At 38.1% G+C, this 23,876-nt stretch overlaps 1 protein-coding gene across 3 annotated transcripts in view; it reads left to right on the forward strand.

Moving 5' to 3' along the window:
* The first annotated feature begins 8,575 nt into the window (after positions 1-8,575).
* Positions 8,576-23,876, forward strand: part of LOC121872442 (metabotropic glutamate receptor 6-like) — a 99,387-nt gene continuing 84,086 nt past the window's right edge. For 2 of the 3 annotated variants that reach the window (XM_042375207.1, XM_042375220.1), the window contains exon 1: positions 8,576-8,744. The gene's annotated coding sequence lies outside the window, so the exon portion shown is untranslated. The remainder of the gene's footprint in view (positions 8,745-23,876) is intronic. The other variant, XM_042375213.1, reaches the window with a different exon arrangement.

Genomic DNA, 23,876 nt, shown 5'->3' on the forward strand with positions numbered 1-23,876 from the left:
CCTTAATCCTTCTTCCTCCTTGTTTCTTTCTCCACTCTCCTTTCTCTCTCTTTCGTTTATCGCCTGTTTCTTCCTCCCTTATCTCTTCTTTCTCCCTCCTCCTTCCAACCCTGCTTCTTCCTTCCTGCCCCTCTGTCCACCCATCCACTTCATTCCCTTTCTATCCTTCAAGTTGTTCTTCTCTCCACTCTCCACGTCTTCCTCCCCTCTTCCTCCTTCCCTCTCTCTGTCTCATCCTCTTCCTTCTGTTCCTCCTCACCAGTAATCTTCTTGTTCAATTCCCAATCCTTCTCGTCTCTGTTTTTTCACACATTTCTCTTCCAATTTCCCATTCAATTCTCATCAAAAATATTCCTCACATTTTACCCTTGTTTTGTGTCTCTCACTTATTCAGGAAACAAGTGAATCAATACCAGTTAAAGGCTTCTGAATGAGTAAGCACAGATAATCATAGAGATTCGATTTACCCAATAAATTTCAGTAATTCTTATCTGAGTCATAATACTTACTCGTTTACTCATAAAATGAAAGATAAATTTATGTTGAAGATGAGTGTTTGATTAGAGTGTTACGTTGGGTTTGGTTAGGTTAGGTTTAGTTTTGGTTTGGTTCTTTTAGGTTATATTATGTTTAATGAATGTTTGAGATGTTTAAGTTAATGTTGTGTTGCATGTGTCAGTCACAACATCAAACATTCGTGTCTCGGTGAGGGTACAAGGACATAATCTGCTCCGGTATAATAATATATTATTTTCAATACAATGTTTAAAGCTTCCAATCCCACTAATGAAGTGTAAATTGAATATTAATCCGCCTGGTAGACACGTACCTAATGCCTAGTGGACAAATAATATTTAATTATTCATTAAATCACATAAAGCTTCTTACATACCATGAATATGCCCAGTCAGATATCTGTATGTATATATGTATATGTATTAATGTGTGTGTGTGTGTGTGTGTGTGTGTGTGTGCGTGTCTTTCGTTATTTTTCATTTCCTATTCATCTTGTCTTCTGTACTTATCCATTTCTCAATTATTCTATATCTCAGAAATTTGTCATCTAAGACACATGACAGATTAATTTATTTTCTGGCAGACCAATTGACTCACCGCCTGAGGTATCCAATGTTTGGATAGATATATTGGGCAATAAAATGTAGCGAATTTCCTTTAGAATCCATGAGAAAATAAAGTTAATTTTATATAGAAAAAATAAAGTCTATGGACATTACAACTCACATTTCACTAACTCTTTATTTTTACTTGGAGCAATTTTTTTTTCTGTAGATAAATAAATGTGAAAACTGTAACAAAAATATTAAATAAATAAATATTTTATCTTTTAGTACAGTCTACTTACAAGCAACAATCACTTACCGATATTTTAGCAGGTAAAGTAGTACCTTTGTGTAAATTATATAGACAAGAGGTCATCATTATAAGCTATCATGGATTAAATTATTTGATATAATATTATTAATTACAGTAATGTCTTCCTTCCTCAATTAACCTAGCTGATGTGTGTTGTTGTTTCATAACGCACAAGGTCATCGAAGTTAAGGGTCATAGAGAACAGAGCACTTGTGTCATTTCCTCACCACAAATCTTTCACTGTGTTCTGTACTTGTTGTCTTGGTCAAGTTATGTGTTCAGTAGCCAGAATCACTGTCAACGTTCACTTTGTTATTCTTACTACACTAAATAATTATTATTTTAAGAGACTGAAAATATAAATACGGAGAAATTTAGTCACCTGGGCTATTATGTTGTATTAATCCGGTCTGAGTGAGGATTAGTGAACACGTAAGCTTCCTAATTATTATATGCTGAGTATTACGACCGCGTGTGTGTGTGTGTGTGTGTGTGTGTGTGTGTGTGTGTGTGTGTGTGTGTGTGTGTGTGTGTGTGTGTGTGTGTGTGTGTGTGTGTGTGTGTGTGTGTGTGTGTGTGTGTGTGTGTGTGTGTGTGTGTGTGTTGTCCTTAACCTCTCAAGAACATCTCTCAACATCTTCCTACACATATAATATATTAAATGTCTCCCCCTCCTAAAGGCCAAGTCCGTCTCTGTATCCTTTAATCATTTATACATTTAGTCAACAAGTCTTACATCCGATTTAACTATCATTTAACATTTAGTTTAGGTTAATTCTCTTGATATAAGTACTAGAAAATGCTTTAATAATCGAAGGAATTCCTGAAACAACTACAAATTCCAGGATTTTTCTCTTTCTTAAACTTCTACATCTCTAGACTCTGGAAACTTTATAGGATCTGTTGAGTAAAGCTTTCCTTGGGTTAAGATCATTATTAACTCTTACCCTTTTGTTAGAGTCATTCAGTTCTTTGGGTCAACCTTTACCGAGTGTGAACCAATTTTCCTCAACGGGGAAGAGTTATTAACGTATTAACGAGTAGGAGTAAATTAACTTTTTTCTCTGTAGTGAATGATTTAATACTTCTCTTATATCATTGTTAAGAAACTTTGACACCTTAAACCTAACCTAACCTAACCTAACCTTGACGCCCTGGGTATTAACTCTCTACATCCCATATAACATATTTACTAACTCAAAACATTTCCCATAATCAATGAACAATAATGAGAGCTGTTAATCGTGGCTCATAATAATAATAACTCTTTTCCCAGGTAACTTATGAAGGTTTATAGTCCAGTAATTATTCTCATTCTCTCTCACTGGTTTGTTATCTCAGGTAATTGAAAGTAGGTTTTATTTCAATTCTTTTTTGGTCAGAAGTTGTGTTTATAAAAAAGTTGTAATGCAAGTTGTTAAAGACTATTTGATCTGTACTTTATTGTCTTATTTTTTCTTGTGTGGTTATGGCAAGACTATTGTTTCACCTCTCTTAATTTTTTGTTTATTTTTGGGGTCTTTTTTTATAACGGTTGTGTAATTACCTTTCTTAATGACTCTTCGTCTTTTACAATGTTGAGTAATTAGTGTCTTTCTCTGCTGCTGCGCCCCCCACGTGTGTACCGATCTACTGTACGTCCTTTTACATACATACATACATACATACATACATACATACATACATACATACATACATACATACATACATACATACATACATACATACATACATACATACATACATACATACATACATACATACATACATACATACATACATACATACATACATACATACATACATACATACATACATACATACATACATACATACATACATACATACATACATATATTCTCTCCTTACCAATATAGCCAATCTCTCCTAGCGGTGGACAGCTGGCTGGGTGTCCAATATGCCATAGAAAAACACAAGGGTAGTCATAGTTACATAAGTCGAGATAAATCATTTTTATGGCCAGTTTTTGCCCGAAAGAATAAATTCCTTTATGAACCAAAGGAGAAGTGAGAGGCTGTTTCTGAGCCCTGGATGATAGGGCAGTGTAGTAGAACGTGTGATACGAGTTTGATACGAGTGTGATACGAGTGTGATACGAGTGTGATATAAGTTTGATATTAGTGTGATACGACAACAGTTGACTTAAACGGCGACTCATTTAAAAAATTAACAAGTAAACTAAATGACGTCAAGCCATTAATCTCTCTCTCGTCAAACATATTAACACATTTGGGAATAACTTTTGCTCTTAAGTGACAAAGACAAAATACAACCATCACAAGACCTAACAACTCCTTAGCTTCAACACCTTATAAGACATATGAAACAAAGTTAGCCTCACACCACAAACAACACCTGAGGTCAAACAGCTGTGACCTGACCTTTGACAAAAATATCATGAAAATTAAATCAATCTGCCTTTTTTCGTCGCCTCCCAAATATCAGTGTCAAATTTCATTACAGTTGGTCGCCAGTTTGTTTAGGTATTATATTGAGCGTGATATATAACGTTGACGGTAGGCCTAGACGCACACACACACACACACACACACACACATTATCGAGCGTCTCCGTCACCCAGGACCAACATGCCTCCCCCCCCTTCACTCTACCTATGTGGTGACAGTCACGACACCTGGCAGTTCTATCCACTGATTTACTTTGGTCTCACCTGGATTTTAGTCATCGTTCTCACACACACACTGAGGACAAACTTACATTACGGATGAAACAAACCACAACTTGTCAATCTGTTGTTAAAATATGGAATTATAGAGTTATTAGAATTAAGTATAATTAACTACATTTATTATGATTATATGTAATTATAGGATACTATTTAACGTTTATTATTATTAGAAGTGGTTACAAGATCTCTGTCAGTGTGATAACTTAATGAAGGACATTGGTAGCGGGTGGCAGCAAACAGTCAATTAGCTGTCAGACGTAAGACAACCACGAGGTCTTGTTGACGTGTGCTTGTGTAGGTGCCACCACACGCATCCTGGGGTGAATATATACTTATATCTCTACACGCTAATGTAGGTACCTGGTAAGTGTAGCGTGAGGAGCCGTGGTTATCGAAGACCTGCAGTAACACGCTAAGCTCTCTAGGTTATAACCAGCAGGAGCCAGGTATTTGTCACAGTCGTTTCAGAGCTGTGTAGTCATAAGGTCACCAACACTCTGTATAATGACATATGTTAAGCCTAAACATGACTCGCATGAAAGAAAATATTATACGCCTGGCAGCTCAGAAAAATGGGTATTAGTCAGAGAAATGCCAGTTCCTCCGCTAACTGACTAACACAGCCACACCTAACTGACTAACACAGCCACACCTAACTGAATTAACACAGCCACACCTAACTGAATTAACACAGCCACACCTAACTGACCAACACAGCTGAAATAAAATTATCATCACCAGCTTGTTATAGTGTAGTGCATTACAGCCATGAATTATACATTCTTCGTATTCCTCTGGTACTGTGTGTGTGTGTGTGTGTGTGTGTGTGTGTGTGTGTGTGTGTGTGTGTGTGTGTATGTCTGTCTTTCTGTTTAGATCATTAAGGTTATGAGGTGGCATGTTTTCAAAGCCTCATTAATAAGTGGACACACAACAGCGATATATCCTGACGCTAAGTAACATAAAATATCGTCATGAGACATATGTTTAGCACGCAAAAAATGGATTAGTATATTTAGTAGAGTGAGTGTGTCGTGAGGTGTGAGCTGAGTGTAAGTGATTATGTGAGTGTCTCTGTGTGTGTGTGTGTGTGTGTGTGTGTGTGTTACCTTCAGACAGATACCTTGTTACCGGTGGCAGGGATTTAGGTCTTATCGAGAGGAAGGAGGAGAGGGGCTAGGAAACAGTAAGAGGGAGCGGGGGAAAGGATGAAGGGAGTTAGGATGGAAGAGAGAGGTAGTAGGAAGGAGGGGGAGGAAGGAAGAGGGAGGAGGGAGAAGGAAGAGGGGGAGGGAGAAAGGTAGAGGGAGGATGTAGAGGGACAGACCTTTCTAGACCCAATCTAAATATCGCCATTGTTTTCCTTACTGAAACTACGTGAAGGATCAGAGTTCATGGTGAGTTCATGGTGAGTTCATGATCCGTATTGCTTATGTTCATATATTTGGTCAATTGTTGTTGGGTTGTAATGTTGGTGGGGTAAAAATATGGATGTTGTTAAGTTATCGTTGTGGAATTATCCCCAAAACGCATTAACAACCCACTATGACGGCAGACTAGTCATTGTTTTGTACCGTGACGTAACAGGAAATATACAGGTACAATATTATGTTCAGGTGTTGCGGAATTTGTCAGAGAGTAATTTTTGTTTGCTAACATTTATCTGTATTGATTAATACCTGAGGGAACAGCAGGCAATTCCTCACTTTGCTGCTGTACAACACGGCTCTCAGTACTGAGGAATGTGTGTTGAAACTTCTACATAAATCAGCAAAGAAATTTGTTGACAGGTAGTCCATGAATGATGACCCCTGCAGTGAGACTTTCTCGTTGAGCCCTTACCTCAGTCTTATGGTGATGAGAAACACATACCTGGCCATCAACACCTGGGTTAATATGTCACAGTTTCAGTGTTTTGGTCTCCTAAGAAATATCGTAAAGCTCACTGACTTCTCCAATATAATATCTTCTTAGTTACTTACTACCTTAAGAACCTCACCACTATTGTTCGACAAACGTAAATTTAAAACAGAGATTTTATCAAGTTTTCACGATGTATCTGTACCAGTAACTTTACATGTGTCACCTTCAATGTTCTGACCATCTAAGACACTGTCAAACTCTATCACTAACCGGTCATATGTAACCCCGTCTTATTCAGAACATTCCTGTCAGCTACCATCAATAATATATCCAGAACAGAAGACATATCGTGCTGACAAGATTAAATTCCCCAGACAGACAGATATATGTGACCATCTCCATGTTCTGGTCACTCGAGGGGTCATAGGTCATAGGTCACTGGAGTCTTCAATCGTATTAAATGAGAATAAACCTGGATTGGATCATTGGAAACACATTATTATTTCTTGTAAGATTTAAGTTTCTAGACAGACAGACTTACTGAGTGACAAACTTACAGACAAACACAAAGACGTATTCATACACAGACAGATTTATAGATTCACAAACAGACACCAGACAGACTCACAGACTCTCCGACGACACAAGCTGCTCACATAATCCTTTGGTTTCACGTTGAGACAATAAATTGTATTGTTGATGTAAGAGCGAGAGAGAAGCTTGTCGGGCCCACCGTAACATTGTGAGAGATTGAGGGAGAGAGACGGAGAGAAAGAGAGATAGAAAGACGGAGATAGAGAGATAGAAAGACGGAGATAGAGATAGAAAGATGACAACACTCCCACCACCACCGACACCACACACACACCACCACACACCACCACCACCACCATCACCACCACCACCACCACCACCACACCACCACCTCACCACCACCACCACCACCACCACCTCACCCCCACCACCACCACCATCACCTCACCATCACCACCACCACCACCCTCACCTCACCACCTCACCACCGCCACCACCACCACCACCACCACCCCACCACTCCCACCACCCCACCACCACCACCACCACCACCACCACCATCACCACCACCACCACCACCACCACCAGCATCTAACCAGTAACTTAAGACAACACCACACACAGTACCTCAGCTGGACCCAGACACCAACATTAAACCTTTATCCTTTAATTCACTTATTTTCTCTTTACCCAAATAACATAAATAAATCCCCATTACCTCAACGTTACACTTAACTTCTTTTGCAACTTGAATTTGCATAGAGATATAATTTGCAAGGGAAGAGACTGCATGATCTTAGGTGAGGAGGATTTGCATCAAGGTCAAACGCAATGAGGAGGAGGATCTTTAGCCCTGAGAAATGACACAAAACTGAGAGAAAACTTTAGTGTTTTTATGGGTGAGGGTCAACCTTCCCTTACTGACGAGGTGAAGGAGGAAAGTGTGATTAAGAAATACATGTTGGTGTGCTCTCTCTCTCTCTCTCTCTCTCTCTCTCTCTCTCTCTCTCTCTCTCTCTCTCTCTCTCTCTCTGAATGAGGATAACATAGAGAGAGAAATATATCTTTGTTTACTGAGACAACGAGAGACATCCACAGTTACTCATTTACCGTGAGAAATGGGAGCGAAGGAGAGAAAGAGAGAGAAAGAGAGAGAGAGAGAGAGAGAGAAAGAGAGAGAGAGAGAGAGAGAGAGAGAGACTAATTAAAACACAGGTATTATTAGAGAACATCACACAGGTAGGACAACAAAGTATTCACATTCTCACACCTGTTAATCAACCAACCTTAATAAAAACACAATATATATTAGCACTGGACCATACCGTAATAAATGATTCTCTTAATACCATAGGCAGTATAGCCCTGTAGTCTCACGGTTCAGGGGATCATGGTGTGAACTATGCTGACTGTGTGAACGTGTTTGGTGATATTATGCTGGTCAGTTGTTGTTGTTATTGTTGGTGTAATTATTGTTGTTGTTATTGTTGTTGTTGTTGTTGGTGTAATTATTGTTGTTGTTAGTGTTGTTGTTGTTGTTGGTGTAATTATTGTTGTTGTTATTGTTGTTGTTGTTGTTGTTGTTGTTATTGTTGTTGTTATTGTTGTTGTTATTGTTGTTCTTGTTGTTGTTATTAAAATTATTATTATTATTTTGGTTATTATTATTATTTTTGTTATTTTATTATTATTATTATTATTATTATTATTATTATTATTATTATTATTATTATTATTATTATTATTATTATTATTATTATTATTATTATTATTATTATTATGATTATTATTATTATTATTATTATTATTATTATTATTATTATTATTATTATTATTATTAGAGTAGTATAGTAGTAGTAGTAGTAGTATTAGAATATATACTTAAAACTAGTAGGGTATATTTTTTCTTATAATGATCATAAACAAGTATATAAGCAAACTCATGTGAACCTGTTCATTCTCTTCAAAAAATATAAAATATATTACACCCAGAAAAAATTAGTGAGCAACTGCGCATGTGTGTCAGCCAATCAGGACGCAGGTGTTGCCCGCACAAGACCTGGTGACCGACCAGTCGCGTCTTGGCAGCATGGATGTTGGGGGTCCCGGCACGTGATGGTGCTCAGTGTGCCGCCAGTCCCCGTCGTGTGGACACTCACCCTCTTGACGAGAACTGGCAAGAGGCGGTGATCTGTTGAGCGCGTGTGTGTGTTGATGGAAATATTTAATAGTTGCGTGTTGGGTTGATACTGTACATAGGTTGGTGGGTGTCCCTCAAACACTGTGTTATTGGTATCTTATTTATAGTTCTTCCTGATTCACCTTACAAATGTGTAATGAATTTATATCAATAACTTATTAATATATATATGGATTTATTATTGATGAAGAAGAGAAACACTGAACAATAAAGACGTCATAATTGTCTTCCTGAAACAACTAAGACACCGACGAAGACTCACTCACTACATAATGTATAAGGAATTTCAACTCATTATTAATTCACCTGAAAACTGCTCCTTAATGTTTAACTCCCACGTGTCTCTCAGTACCCAAACACCTGAGTAATTATATATGTATAGGTAAGGTAAGTGACCAGAGTACCTTCATTAAAGTTTAGACAGGTATAAAAAGTACCATTTATCACGTCTGACATAACGACCTGGTTACCGAATTTGCGATCGTAAAATTGTATGTAAAAACGAAGGGAAAATATGAATGTTATATACCTCGTTTAGTCTACCCAAAGAGCAGCCTATCCTAACCTGGCTGATGTAGGTGTAGCCTGTGGGAAGGGTATTTTATTAAGTCCAACTGACACAACGAACAACTAATATTCTGTTATTGGTTTTTCATTATTATTGGTCATTTATGAAATATTACGTTAATTATTCGCCGATTGAGCGAGAAATTATGGTGATTTTTAACTTTATTTATTCAACATTAATATTTTTATTTTAATGGAATTTTAATCATCTTTATTGTAATTATTCCTCAGTTATCTTACATTATTCTATTAACACATTTATTGATAATTTTCCATCGTCTCTTCATTTACTCTAAATTATCAACTTTATGTCTTTATTTCATATAATATTTATTATTGTATTTAGGGGTTCAAAGATGTGTGTGTGTGTGTGTGTGTGTGTGTGTGTGTGTCTGTGTGTGTGTGTGTGTGTTCTCGTGCTTGTGTGTAGAAAAAGAACGTTCATGGTGTGTTTGTGGACCAAAAAATAAATGCCATGCCAATATTTAACATTTAGATTTATAGACACACACACAGGTAGTATCGTGCCGCCGTTGGTCTCCTGGCTGGACCTCTTAAATACGGGTTGTTTCATACTATATAATTTTCTTTACTGATGCGAAGTCACTTTCTGCATTCTTCTTTTTTTCTATAATTATTCACCGTCTTATTGTTAGTCTTATTCTTCTTTATATATTTCTTCTTGTTTTTATTATTATTATTATTATTATTATTATTATTATTATTATTATTATTATTATTATTATTATCATTATTATTATCATTATTACTATTTTATTTATAGTTAATATTGTTACTTCAAAATAATTATTACCATTTTCTTATAACATTATTACAAGACTAAAATTAATATAAGTATGAATAATAGAATTTTAATCAATATTTTATTTATTATCAGCACTTTATTGTATGAGCTGTCATTATCGTCCTCACAATAGCTGCCATTATTATCATCGTTATCGTATTTGTTACGCTAGTGGCTATATCGTTATCGTATCAGTAATCACTATCGTCACCCTCGTCATTACTGGGCCAATCAGAACAGTTATCTTCAATGCGTTTATGATAATCATTATTCCTAATTAGTAGTATCATCACCATCGTCACCATTGGCGTACCAGTAACACTTATCATCATTATTGTCATCATCATCATCATCATCATCATCATCATCATCATCATCATCATCATCATTACTACCACCACCATCACCACCACTACTACCATCATAACATACACACCCTACAACTACCACAATTACAGTACCATCATCACCACCATCACCACTACTACTACCATCATTACATACACTCCCTACAACTACCACAATTACAGTACCATCATCACCACCATCACCACCACTACTACCATCATTACATACACACCCTACAACTACCACTATTACGGTACCTCACCACCGCCGGACAGAACGCTCCGTGTCACTGTCATTAACTCTGAGTACGTCCCTCACGGCACCCCTCAGGCACTAATGGCACCTAATTCTATACTCACCTTCTGTATAATTCTCTCTGGTACTGTTTAATTCTCCCTGGCACTATCATATTCTCCCTGGCACTATCGTATTCTCCCTGGCACTGCCTAATTCTCCCTGGCACTGTTTAATTCTCACTGGTATTGTCTAATTCTCCCCCGCGCTGTCTAATTCTCACTGGCACTATCATATTTTCCCTGGCACTGTCTAATTCTCCCTGACACTGTCTAAATCTCCCTCTTACTATCTAATTCTCCCTGGCACTATCTCCCTGGCACCAATCACCATTAACTACAAGATAGGCAGCTCAGTAAAGCGGTAATAACAACAATGGCGATGAACATAGACACAAAAATCGTCGGCGGCACAAAGAACAGTGTTTATATTTAGCATCAATAACACGGGATGGTGACGTATAACATGATCGCCACACTAAGGATTAAAATATCAGGTTTAACTATAGCAGGTGTGTCAGGTGTGTCAGGGGTGCCAGGTGTGTCAGGGGTGCCAGGTGTGTCAGGTGTGTCAGGGGTGCCAGGTGTGTCAGGTGTGTCAGGGGTGCCAGGTGTGTCAGGTGTGTCAGGGGTGTCCAGGTGTGTCAGGTGTGTCAGGGGTGTCAGGGGTGCCAGGGGTGCCAGGTGTGTCAGGTGTGTCAGGGGTGTCTGGGGTGTTAGGTGTGTCGGGTGTGTTTCAGGAGTGTCTCAAGTGTGTCAGGAGTGTCTCAGATGTGTCAGGTGTGCGATACATATGATAAATACCTGACTAAATATACCAGGTGTATAATTGAAACCCCAAGGACGATGACCCACATAACTAATAAATATTTTCCTCCGTAACAAAGACGCACCATGAAAGGATATTTTATTTCAGTAGTTTAATATAAGAAAAAAAGTTTGATATAAATAACAGAATATGGAGCAAAGGTTAATGAGCACACAGGTGGAACTGGAGCCATTAAATTTACGGGTTAATGTACCGTGAATATGACTTACGGTACAAGATAATAATGGTACAATTTGTGGGTTAATGTATCGTGTGTGTGAGATTTACGGTACAAGATAATGATGGTACAATCTAGAGTCAGATTTACGATTAACAACATAATCTGCAAGACAACATAATCTTAGTTAGGAAATTTCAGCCGTAAAATAAAAGATGCCGCTTTGCCAGACGTATGAGTAAGAGCTTCAGGTAATATGATGCATTTAAGATGTGTTAGACAGTGATAGGCCCCCAGGGTGATGCTGGCGGGTGTACGAACAACACTTTTGTATTGTGAGGAAACAAACTTTTAGCCTTTGTTTATATGGGATCTAAAATATATTATATATTTATCGGAATCTATGACATAAATATTGAGGACTAAATAATGTAAGGGCGGCTAGGTTAGGTTAGGTTAGGTAAGAGAGGTTTTTGATAAATCCGTGTGTGGCGAAGATGATGAAAGGAGGAGGAGGAAGAGAAAGGAAACAAGGGGGAAGATTGAGCAGATGAGAAACTGGTGTTGACATGACCAGGGTGAGAGTTAATGGTAGGTGGAGGGAGAGTATGGTAAGGTGATGGCAGGGAGAGGGAGAGTATGGTAAGGTGATGGCAGGGAGAGGGAGAGTATGGTAAGGTGATGGCAGGGAGAGGGAGAGTATGGTAAGGTGATGGCAGGGAGAGGGAGAGTATGGCAAGGTGATGGCAGGGAGAGGGAGATTATGACAGGTTGAGAAATAATAATAATTCGAGTCTTCCTTCACCATATTTATCAGTCCTGTCCTTCTTCCCTTTCATCATTCTGTCTTTAAGATTTTCCTAAATTCAGAAAAATCCTCAATATTATTTCCCATTTCCTGACAAGACATTTTCCAGTAATTTTATCAATCTTGACTTTTACCTTTTATGACCTATGCCTGGCGGGAACCCAAATAGCATATCAATTACTTCTATGCAGTTTCTTAGTCTTTCTTTGAGTTATTGCCGCTAGGGTTATCTGTCTTAAAACACATTACATTTTTATCTAACTTAATACTATTATTTTTATTGTTTCTTTCTAAATCATCATTACGTTTCTGTTCTTTCTTATTTTGTTATTCATTATTTACTCATTTATTCTATCACCAATTACCTGGAACTTTATCAAGATCATTGGACAACGAGTAACCTCACCCCATCCAAAGGGAGTGTGACCCTTGGTTCGATTCCCATGCAAAGGGGGGAACTATGGTGCTAAGTTCCTTTGGCCATTTAACTCTGCCTTGTCGGGAGTACTTGGGAGTCTGAATGTTAAGCTCCCGTTCCCAAGTGATGAGAGAGTTATCCAGGATTCCCTTTCACTTTCACAACTCGTCAACTATAGACCTGGTTATTGTCTTGACGCTAATTTATACGTTTTAACCCCTCCACTACGATAACGTATTGTGGGGGCTAAGTCAGTGTAATAAAAGGGCTAAATCATTGTATTCAAGGGATTAAGTCATCGTATTCAAGGGATTAAGTCATCGTACTCAAGGGGTTAAGTTATTATATTCAAGGGGTTAAGTCATCATATTCAAGGGGTTAAGTCATCGTATAGAAGGCGCTAAGTCATCGTATTCAAGGGATTAAGTCATCGTACTCAAGGGGTTAAGTCATCATATTCAAGGGGTTAAGTCATCGTATAGAAGGCGCTAAGTCATAGTATTGACGGGGCTAAGTCATCGTAATCAAGAGATAAAGTCATCGTACTTAAGAGGCCAGACCATCGTATTCAAGGGATTAATTCAACATATTCAAGAAGGAGAAGAAGACAGGGAGGAGGAGGAGGAGGAGGAGAAGGAGAAGACAAGGAAGTAGGAGGCAAGAGGCATAGATGTGAGCGAACCAAGATGAAAGGTTGGCCAGTTAATGAAGGGTTTATGATAATAGTGAAGGGAATAGATGAGAGGCATTAGGAGTGGGAGATGAGAGGCAGCATGACAAGGGAGGAGTGGCGGGATGAGGGAGAGAGAGAGGCAGCATGATAAGGGAGAAGTGGCGGGATGAGGAGAGAAGGAGACAGAGAGGGAGAGGGAGAGAGAGGGCAGCATGATAAGGGAGAAGTGGCGGGATGAGGGGAGAGAAGGAGACAGAGAGGGAGGGAGAGAGGGCAGCATGATAAGGGAGAGTGGTGGGATGAGGGAGAGAAGGAGACAGAGAGAGGGGGAGGGAGAGAGGGCAGCATGATAAGGGAGAAGTGGTGGGATGGGGAGAGAAGGGGAGACAGAGGGAGGGAGAGAGAGGGGCAGCATGATAGGAGAGTGGTGGGATGAGAGAGAAGGAGACAGAGAGGGGAGGGAGAGAGGGGCAGCATGATAAGGAGAGAGTGGTGGGATGAGGGAGAGAAGGAGACAGAGGGGGGGAGAGAGAGGGGGCAGCATGATAGGGAGAGTGGCGGGATGAGGGAGAGAAGGAGACAGAGAGGGGGAGGGAGAGAGGGGGCAGCATGATAAGTTAATAGAAAGAGAGAGGAAGGGGGAGAGAAAGACAGAGAGAGAGGGAGGGGAAGGAGAGAAAAGAGATAGGTGGATGAGAGAGGGAGAGAGAGAGAGAGAACAAAAAACGTGGGAAAAGGACGGAGGGGAAGGGGAAAGAGGGAAACACAAAACGAATAATGGGGGAGAAGCAAATGAAAAAGAGAGAGATGGAGACAGAAAGAGAGAGGGAAGGATGTAAGGCTAATGGAAGGGATGAATTACAAAAGAGTGATAAAGAGACAGAAATGGGATGGGATGGAAGACAGATGGGAGAGAGAATGAAGAGATGAGAAACAAAATGAGTAATTACGAAGGTGAGAAAATGGAAGCGAGAGTGAGAAATGTAGAGAAAATGAGACAGGTAGAAGGAGTTAACGATCAAACTCTTGCCAGGGAGGAGAGGGAGAGAAGGAAGGAGTGGGGGAGGGAGGGAGGAGGAGTGAGAGAGAGAGAGGGGACGGAGTGAAGGATTATAGACACGAAACGATTCCCTCAAAGAAGACGTCACTCATGGTGTATGGTGGTGATGGTGGTGATGGTGTATGGTGATGATAGTGGTGATGGTGTATGGTGGTAATGGTGTATGGTGGTGTAGTGTTATATGGGAAGACGTGCTATCTGGTGAAGAAGCTTACTAGTATATTGATTTAGAGGGCTATTTACACACACACTCTCTCTCTCTCTCTCTCTCTCTCTCTCTCTCATAATACACTTACAGGTATATCCTCATCAGGTAAAACACAGGTAAACTAATTAACTACAACTCATCATAACAAATTAACACTCAGACAAGCATTAAATTATATATTAAAATCACGAGACGGTGGTCAGGATAAATTCCTTATCTAAATACCTAAATGTTATTATATATACTTACTCTAACACACTACTAACACACTCTAACACACTCTAACACATTACTAACACACTCTAACACACTACTAACACACTCTAACACACTACTAACACACTGCACAATTTGCAATTAATTATGGAAGTCGAACACCTGATTAATCCTCGAACGCCCTTATAGGTCTTAGGAAGTATTTAATTTTTGATTCAGTATATATCAAAATAACTCTCGTATAACTCAATCACAATTAATTCACGAAATATCGAATTTAATTTGTTGAAGCAGACAGCCTGGAGGAGGGGTGAAAGGGTAAAAATCAGATTAATGATAAATTCGTCCTTCTTGACAGAGCAATTATGAGCCAGCTTAGTGTGGCTCTCAGCTGGGCTCCTGTATCGCATTGTGTGACCCAGCATACTGTCTCAGCTGATAGAGAATATATAACTTTATAATCCTCGATATAAAGTCACGCGAGCTTTATATGATACAGTGATGTATTACCTTATGAGTCACGAGTCAGATATTGAAGTAAAACGAGGAAGTTATATTTTCAGTGGAGTAAAACGTGGTATTAGGTTAGGTTAGGTTAGGTTAGGTTAGGTCAGGTTAGGTTAGGTTAGGTTAAGTTAGGTTAGGTCAGGTTAGGTTAGGCTTCAGTGGAGGAAAAAGTTACTTTCTTCTGAGGTGTAAAATGCGTCGCTACATCACAGGTAACGAATGGTCCACTCACTCACTCAGTCAATCTCTCGAGGTAGAAAAGATTGACCATAGAAAACTGAGGAAATGATAAACTCGGGTAGGCTTATAGTTTCCTCAACCATTTTGCCTGTGTTGGAAATACTCTTTATATATAGGGAGAAAAGGAATGGCCACACACACACACACACACACACACACACACACACACACACACACACACACACACACACACACACACACACACACACACACCGCACCTCTTACTTACAACATATAACATAACGTTTATTCTCACTTTACAACAATATAAAATGGTTATATATTCTTATAAACCATTTCCTATACAGGGGTTGTAAAGGTCACTTACCTGGAATTTTTTCACACAACACAACAGGTAAATCAATTTGCCATATATATAAAATACATGACATTTCTATGTTAGTGTTTAATTGTTAACTTATTTTCTCAATGCTCTCTATTGTTGTAGTTGTTTTTGTTGTTATTGTAGTTGTTTTGATGTAGTTAAGTGCTTCAACAGCCAGGGTCTCTCTCACCCCTTGGGCACTATAACTCCCCCGAGAACAATAACAACACACTCAAGGAAATAGTTCATTGTATTCAAGGTGTTGAGGTATTGTGCCTAAGGAATTAACTTATTGTGCTCATGGGGTTAAGACATCTTACTGAGTGGGTTAATTCACTGTGTGTGTGTGTGGGGGGGGGGGAGTTTTGATGCCAAGGTGATTGTGTACATACAGTAGAGAGAGAGAGAGAGAGAGAGATGTAGTATAAGTACGGCCACTAGAGGTTGTATTACTGAACCTTGTAACACAGAGGCACGAGGCTGTGAGTCCGGCTTAAGCTGTAGTGCTGGAATGATTCTCTCTCTCTCTCTCTCTCAACATAAAGAACAGGCCCCTATATCCTCAGTGTTTATAAAGCAATGATGAGACCACAGCTTGTGTTTATAGTACAGCCAGGTAGACAGACTCACACACTGACCACACGACACGTCACTCAGATCAAGTAACGACATTACTCTACCTTCACTGGAGTTTTTAACCACTTGATTATTTTATTGTCCTCCCAAATGGTACGAAATTTACTAGTAAGTGAAAAAAATATAGGATATATCTTTTAACTAACAGCGTTTATTACGTTGGTGGCTCTTGGTGATGGAGGTGAGAGGGAGGGAGGTGGTGAGAGGGAGGGAGGTGGTGAGAGGGAGGGTAACAGCATGTGGACTGAATAACATTACCAACACGTCTATTTTTTAATAACTGAGCATATGTCAGCTTGTGTAAATTGGTAATAACAAAGAAGGATAATAATCTTGTTCAGTTTGTAAGCTTTCACAAAGTTATTTCGTGATGTTTGTAGTTTGTAATCATAAAATACTAACCCAACCACCTTTAGTGTATATTATATTCATTTAAAGTTCAATTCTACTCAGGGTTATAATTACCGATTTGTAGTTTATTTTGTGAGTTACGACCATTTACAGATGAGTTTTATGATGACTATTGATTGCTTATTTGCCTTAAGTTGTTGTACCGTCAATAACAGGGAAATGTGTAGCCACTTTGTATTACCTGGAAGAATATGTTAAGTTTATCTCAAGATGTAACCAACACTCCTAGACCACAGGTTTGGTATTATGGATAATTGAGTGTTAATTTAGTGTTATATTAGCCAGGTACTGAGGTAACCAAGTCAGCCAGGTATAATGAGGTGTGGTTGTACCTGGCTCTGTGATAATACTGTAATATTTAACATTATTTAACTACTTGTGTTGATGTTAGTTATCCATACTGACAAAATATTAGTTTATCATTGTCAAGAACACAGCCTGGAGTAGAGGTTTTATGAATTAACTAAGTCTTGTTGATAGAGGCTCTATGATCAAGGATTCTGGTTCATGGTTGCATAAATAGGTTGCCGGGAACAGCGATAAATCCCTTCAGGTATTATTGAAGTTTTCCTGAAGTTAATACTGATGAACATTACTTATTCATAAGACTCATCTTCCCTCGAGTGTTTAATATGTCAGGTCAGTCTTAAGGAAAAATTATGATGGATTATAAGAAAACTTAAACCTCAAAGTCTTATAGATCGAAAATAAGAGACATTTTATTTAATATTTTTAAGATGACGTTGACTGTAACCTGACCTAGTTATCCTCAACAAACGGCTGATATATAAAAGGGGTAAGTAACATATAAAATAAAATAAATACAGTATACTCTAACATTCACTTGGTTCCTTTCTTGTTATTTATGGTATATCTGTTATATCCTCTTATTGGTATACTCACAGCTCGGTGGATCGGATTCCTTGCACCGTGTGGCCGTCAGATGCAATATTCGACATCAATATTCCTCATGAGATTTTTTTTTTTCATGTATCTGAGAGAAAGTATCAGTGATGTATGTGGTGTAATATTCAGACAAAAACTGTGTCGCTCACTTCAATATCTGTTTAAGAATTTGTCGTAAATATCGCTTAGTGGTCGATATTTCTCAGCAATATTGGAGGTGTTATGGAAGATAGATGATGAATGAGAGGGAAGAAAAGACGGTGTGTGTGTGTGTGTGTGTGTGTGTGTGTGTGTGTGTGTGTGTGTCTCGCCACATTCATGAGTAATAACACACATTTGTGGCAGAGTTCTCGGTCTCCTGTCACCAAGAATGTCTCCAACACCACCAACACATCTGATGACGTATGAGGGTGAGACAGTATCCTACACTACACTCTCTCTCTCTCTCTCTCTCTCTCTCTCTCTCTCTCTCTCTCTCTCTCTCTCTCTCTCTCTCATCATTGCCTCGATTGTAAAACCCGAAAAAAATTACCTAATAAAATACAACACAGAACGCACAATTATATTTTGACCCAGCCAGCGTTTCATGCAACCCCATGACCCAACACGCAAGGCTTCAGGTGTCATGCACTGTCACACGCTAGGTCAGGTCACAGTCATGCCAAGTGAAGGTTACTCTCATGAGGCACCAGAGCTGTCTTAGCGCCATAGGTCACTTCATGAGATGTTAGGTCACCGTTAAGGGTTGATAGGTCATTGTTATATCGTGTAAGGTCATCGTTATGGTTTTAGGTCAGAGTCAAATCGTGTTCAGGTCAGTTTCGTGTCATGGTGTGAGGACAGTGTCGTATCGTGTCAGTTAAATCACTGCTAATGGTGATTTATGTTCCCGTGGTGATATGTTGGTGATTTGTCCACCGAGTGTGTTATATACTTACTGGTCGAGGCTGATATACGTGTGATAGCGACAGAGAGACAGACAGACAGGCACACAAAGAAAATCTTCCATTCAGCCAGCAGCTAGAGATCGGAGTTAATTAAACACAAAATTAAGCTGATTAGAATGAGACCAAATAACTTCTGATACACAAAATTTTTAATTAGATATATGGCCTGTATATCTGACGTCTTCCTTATAGGTCTTGGAAGAGGTCTTGAGGTAATATGCTAATTACACACTACAATTAATTCCACAGTACAATAAATTATACACTGCAATTAATTCCACAGTACAATAAATTATACGCTACAATTAATTCCACAGTACAATAAATTATACGCTACAATTAATTCCACAGTACAATAAATTATACGCTACAATTAATTCCACAGTACAATAAATTATACGCTACAATTAATTCCACAGTACAATAAATTATACACTACAATTAATTCCACAGTACAATAAATTATACGCTACAATTAATTCCACAGTACAATAAATTATACACTACAATTAATTCCACAGTACAATAAATTATACACTACAATTAATTCTACATTACAACAAATTCTACAGTGTAATTAATTTCACAGTACAATTAATTATATGAAGTGTTTGTTTATTTATCTTGTTTTCTAACCTCTATATATGCACCTATATCTACCTGTAATTGTTTATCTATTTTTACCTGTGTTTTTAAATGCATAGTTGTATGTATATAATTTATTCTGTGTGTGTGTGTGTGTGTGTGTGTGTGTGTGTGTGTGTGTGTGTGTGTAAAGGGACTGGAGTTAGGAAACGATCATGCCTCACAAGGCTACTTGCACCTCTCTAACACACACACACACACACACACACACACACACACACACACACACACACACACACAAGGTCTTTAACAAAACATTACATTTACAAGTAAGACCAAAGTGAAGAAACATTGGCTGTTACTTGTGTAAATATATCCTGTCTCTGTATCCTCCAGTATAAGATTGCTCTCTCTCTCTCTCTCTCTCTCTCTCTCTCTCTCTCTCTCTCTCTCTCTCTCTCTCTCTCTCTCTCTCTCTCTCTCTCTCTCTCTCTCCGTGTATGATTATTTCTCTTAGAAATAACTGTTTATCTCTTAGGATCTCATTTTCGTCGATCTTCCTACCCTAAATAAAACCTAACTTAAACCTAACCTAACCTAACTTAAACCTAACCTAACCTAAACCAAACCTAACTTAATCTAACACAACCAAACCGAACCTAACACAACCAAACCAAACTTAACCTAACCTAACCTAACTTTATCATACAACCAGTGATCCTGTGAGGCAATACTCCAGCCTAATACACAACAGAATGATGGCCGGGATAGATCTTGTGGTGGTGCAGTGTATAAAACGAACCCACTTTTTATGAGCACATTTTGTACACTTTTATGGGCCTTTAGCACGCATATTCTTCACTGTGTTTAAACTGGTCTACGATAAATAATAATAATAATAGTACTAGTAGTAGAAATAATAGTAATAGTAATGGTAGTAGTAGTAGTTGTAATATTAATAGTAGTAACAGTAGTAGTAGTAGTAGTAGTAGTAGTTACAGTAGTAGTAGTAGTTGTAGTAGTTTTAGTAGTTTCAGTAGTATTTTAAGGTAATAAAATGGCGGCGAAGGTGTGGCTATTAGGGGTGGATGGAGGCCACGTCGTTAAAAAAAACATATTATTATTATTAGTAGTAATAGTAGTATTAATAGTAGTAATAGTAGTAGTTACAGTAACAATAAAACAAACACTAAATTTCAACCCCCCCAATTTAACATACGCTGTCACCTGTTATTGTGTGTCTTGATCAATAAAGATTTTACTAATTCACTGTGTGTACGTTGTGTGCTAGTTAAAGGTACGATTGAAGTGTGTGTGTGTGTGTGTGTGTGTGTGTGTGTGTGTGTGTGTGTGTGTTTGAATTTGTGTCTTTATATTTAGAAAATTCAGATATAAATACATAAAAAAATACAAAAAATCATACAACTATTAATATTTCCAACAAAACATGAAACAAAACCGAACACAAAACGAAAAACTACATAAAATATAAACAAATACAAAAATATTTATAGAAAATACATAGACATACAAATTGTGTGAATACATGAATCTTTTTATCTCTACGAAAGTAAAACAAAAAGCGAAAGATAAAGATAGAGGCGATGATAACGATGTTCTACGTTCAATAAAACTTCGATTCATCTTGTGTGTTGATTGGAAAAGTTTTCACAATTCACTTACAGCTTTTCAAATTGAATTGTCCTTTTGATCGACTCCCATTACTGACGACAGCAAGTTTGGTTTATTAACGTTATATTATCGGGGGGCGTAATGACGTCTTTTGTCTCTCTCTTTGTCTGTCTGTAAGTATGTGTTCTAGTCTCTCTCTCTCTCTCTCTCTCTCTCTCTCTCTCTCTCTCTCTCTCTCTCTCTCTCTCTCTCTCTCTCTCTAAATAGTTTTATGTACGTATTATATGTATGTGTGTATGTATGTATGTAAATATATCTTATCCACCATTAATAACCCAACACTCAGACAGTTGTGAATTATAATAAAAAAACTCAGACAACCACAGCTGCCGCGATGACCCCGGTATAAGGCCCCCAATAGTAGTAAAACAAGGACATTGGGTCAATATAACGAGGTGGAGAAGGACCATCAACGGCCCACAAAATTAATGGAAATTGGATTTTTTTTCCTTTTTTCCTTATTTTTTCCCTCCCTGATGACTTTTTCTTGAACTAATTTAGGGTAGACTATTTTTATTCCCTTAGTCTCCCATTAATAGAAGGAAAAAAAAGGGAAAATAAACCCCTATTCGTGTTTTTGTTCGGTAATTGAATAGGTGTATAAGGTAGCGTTAACTTGTAAAGGTAAATGAAGAGACGAGCGATATATCCATTCTCTGATGACTTCACTCAGGGAAATATTTATAATTGGATCAAAAACGTTGAGGAATTTTTAATTTATATTTAGATCGCGAGTGTCTGAAGGGTGAGTGTATATCAATGGAATTATTTTAGTGTTGATGTCCTGAAGAATATAGCCAATCTTTGTGTGTGTGTGTGTGTGTGTGTGTGTGTGTGTGTGTGTGTGTGTGTGTGTGTGTGTGTGTATGTGTGTATGTTTATATCAATCAGATGTAGGACTTATCCTTATGACAGCTACATCATCTTGTAAGTCCCACTGACCGCTGATCATTGACCGCTGACCGCTGACCCCTAACCGTTAACCAATAGCCACTGACGGCCTCCAGGCCTACTAGTACCATCTCTTTTATCTGATACAGTTTTCTATCCTCTGCACTGTGGAATCTTGTCGAGGTATTCGTTAGTCAGTTGTTTATTTTGGTTTGGTGTTACGTTACTGTTACTGTCACTCTTTATATGCTGTGTTGTTACGTTACTGTTACTGTCACTCTTTATATGCTGTGTTGTTACGTTACTGTTACTGTCACTATATATATGTTGTGTTGTTACGTTACTGTTACTGTCACTATTTATATGCTGTGTTGTTACGTTACTGTTACTGTCACTATATATGGTGTGTTGTTACGTTACTGTTACTGTCATTTTATATATGGTGTGTTGTTACGTTACTGTTACTGTCACTCTATATATGGTGTGTTGTTACGTTACTGTTACTGTCACTATATATGGTGTGTTGTTACGTTACTGTTACTGTCATTTTATATATGGTGTGTTGTTACGTTACTGTTACTGTCACTCTTTATATGCTGTGTTGTTACGTTACTGTTACTGTCACTCTTTATATGCTGTGTTGTTACGTTACTGTTACTGTCACTATATATATGTTGTGTTGTTACGTTACTGTTACTGTCACTATATATATGTTGTGTTGTTACGTTACTGTTACTGTCACTCTTTATATGCTGTGTTGTTACGTTACTGTTACTGTCATTTTATATATGGTGTGTTGTTACGTTACTGTTACTGCCACCGTGAGCTCATTAACCTTGACATAACATACAGACCAACACAAACCAATACGGTAGAGTGAGAGTGGCGGGGAATCATCAGAACTCACCCACCAATGTCCCCAATCACTACTACTATTCACCATCACCAACGACCAATCTATCTTCCATAAGGTAACTGGGGCCGTGACCTCATCCTTTGACCTAGATGACCTTAGCCTGGGGTCACCTTGTCTCACCCTTTGACCTCAACTCACTGTTTGTTTAATATGTCGTGAGTCAACTTCTTCCCTCAGGAAATGTCACCTTGCCTCACTGCATTAATGAACCTCGACATTATTGATATTATTATTATTTTTTATTCATTAAGAGAGAGAGAGAGAGAGAAAAGGTTAGAGCATAGAGAGAGAAATTAATTACAGGATGAGAAACACACATTAAAAAGAGACGTTGTTCATCCTAGATTCACCTTCCCCTTGTGGCAGAGACTGGGAAAAAAATATTATATCCCTGGTAACATAAATTGAATGGAAATAATTGAAGTAATATATTCCTGGCAATATATTTCTTTTGTCATTTTCGCTGTGCGTGTTTGACAAGATTAGAGTCAGTTTTAATTAAAGATCAACATTGCTGATATCCCTTCGTCAAATATCCCCCGTCATGTGATATTTACACAGCATAATTCACTCCTACAAAAACCATATAATGTTCAATAGACGAGAAAATATGAAAAACGTGGAAAACAATTTAAAAAACCCATAGAATAATAATATAAACTTAACCACAAAGGATCGTTCATTTACCAGATTTCATTCAACATGGAGGAAATTTTGCATGGAATATGATTGGCTAGTGAATGTTTTGTTCAGCGTC

Source organism: Homarus americanus, unplaced genomic scaffold (assembly GCF_018991925.1).
Source record: "Homarus americanus isolate GMGI-L3 unplaced genomic scaffold, GMGI_Hamer_2.0 scaffold55640, whole genome shotgun sequence".
In the NCBI taxonomy this organism is placed as follows: domain Eukaryota; kingdom Metazoa; phylum Arthropoda; class Malacostraca; order Decapoda; family Nephropidae; genus Homarus; species Homarus americanus.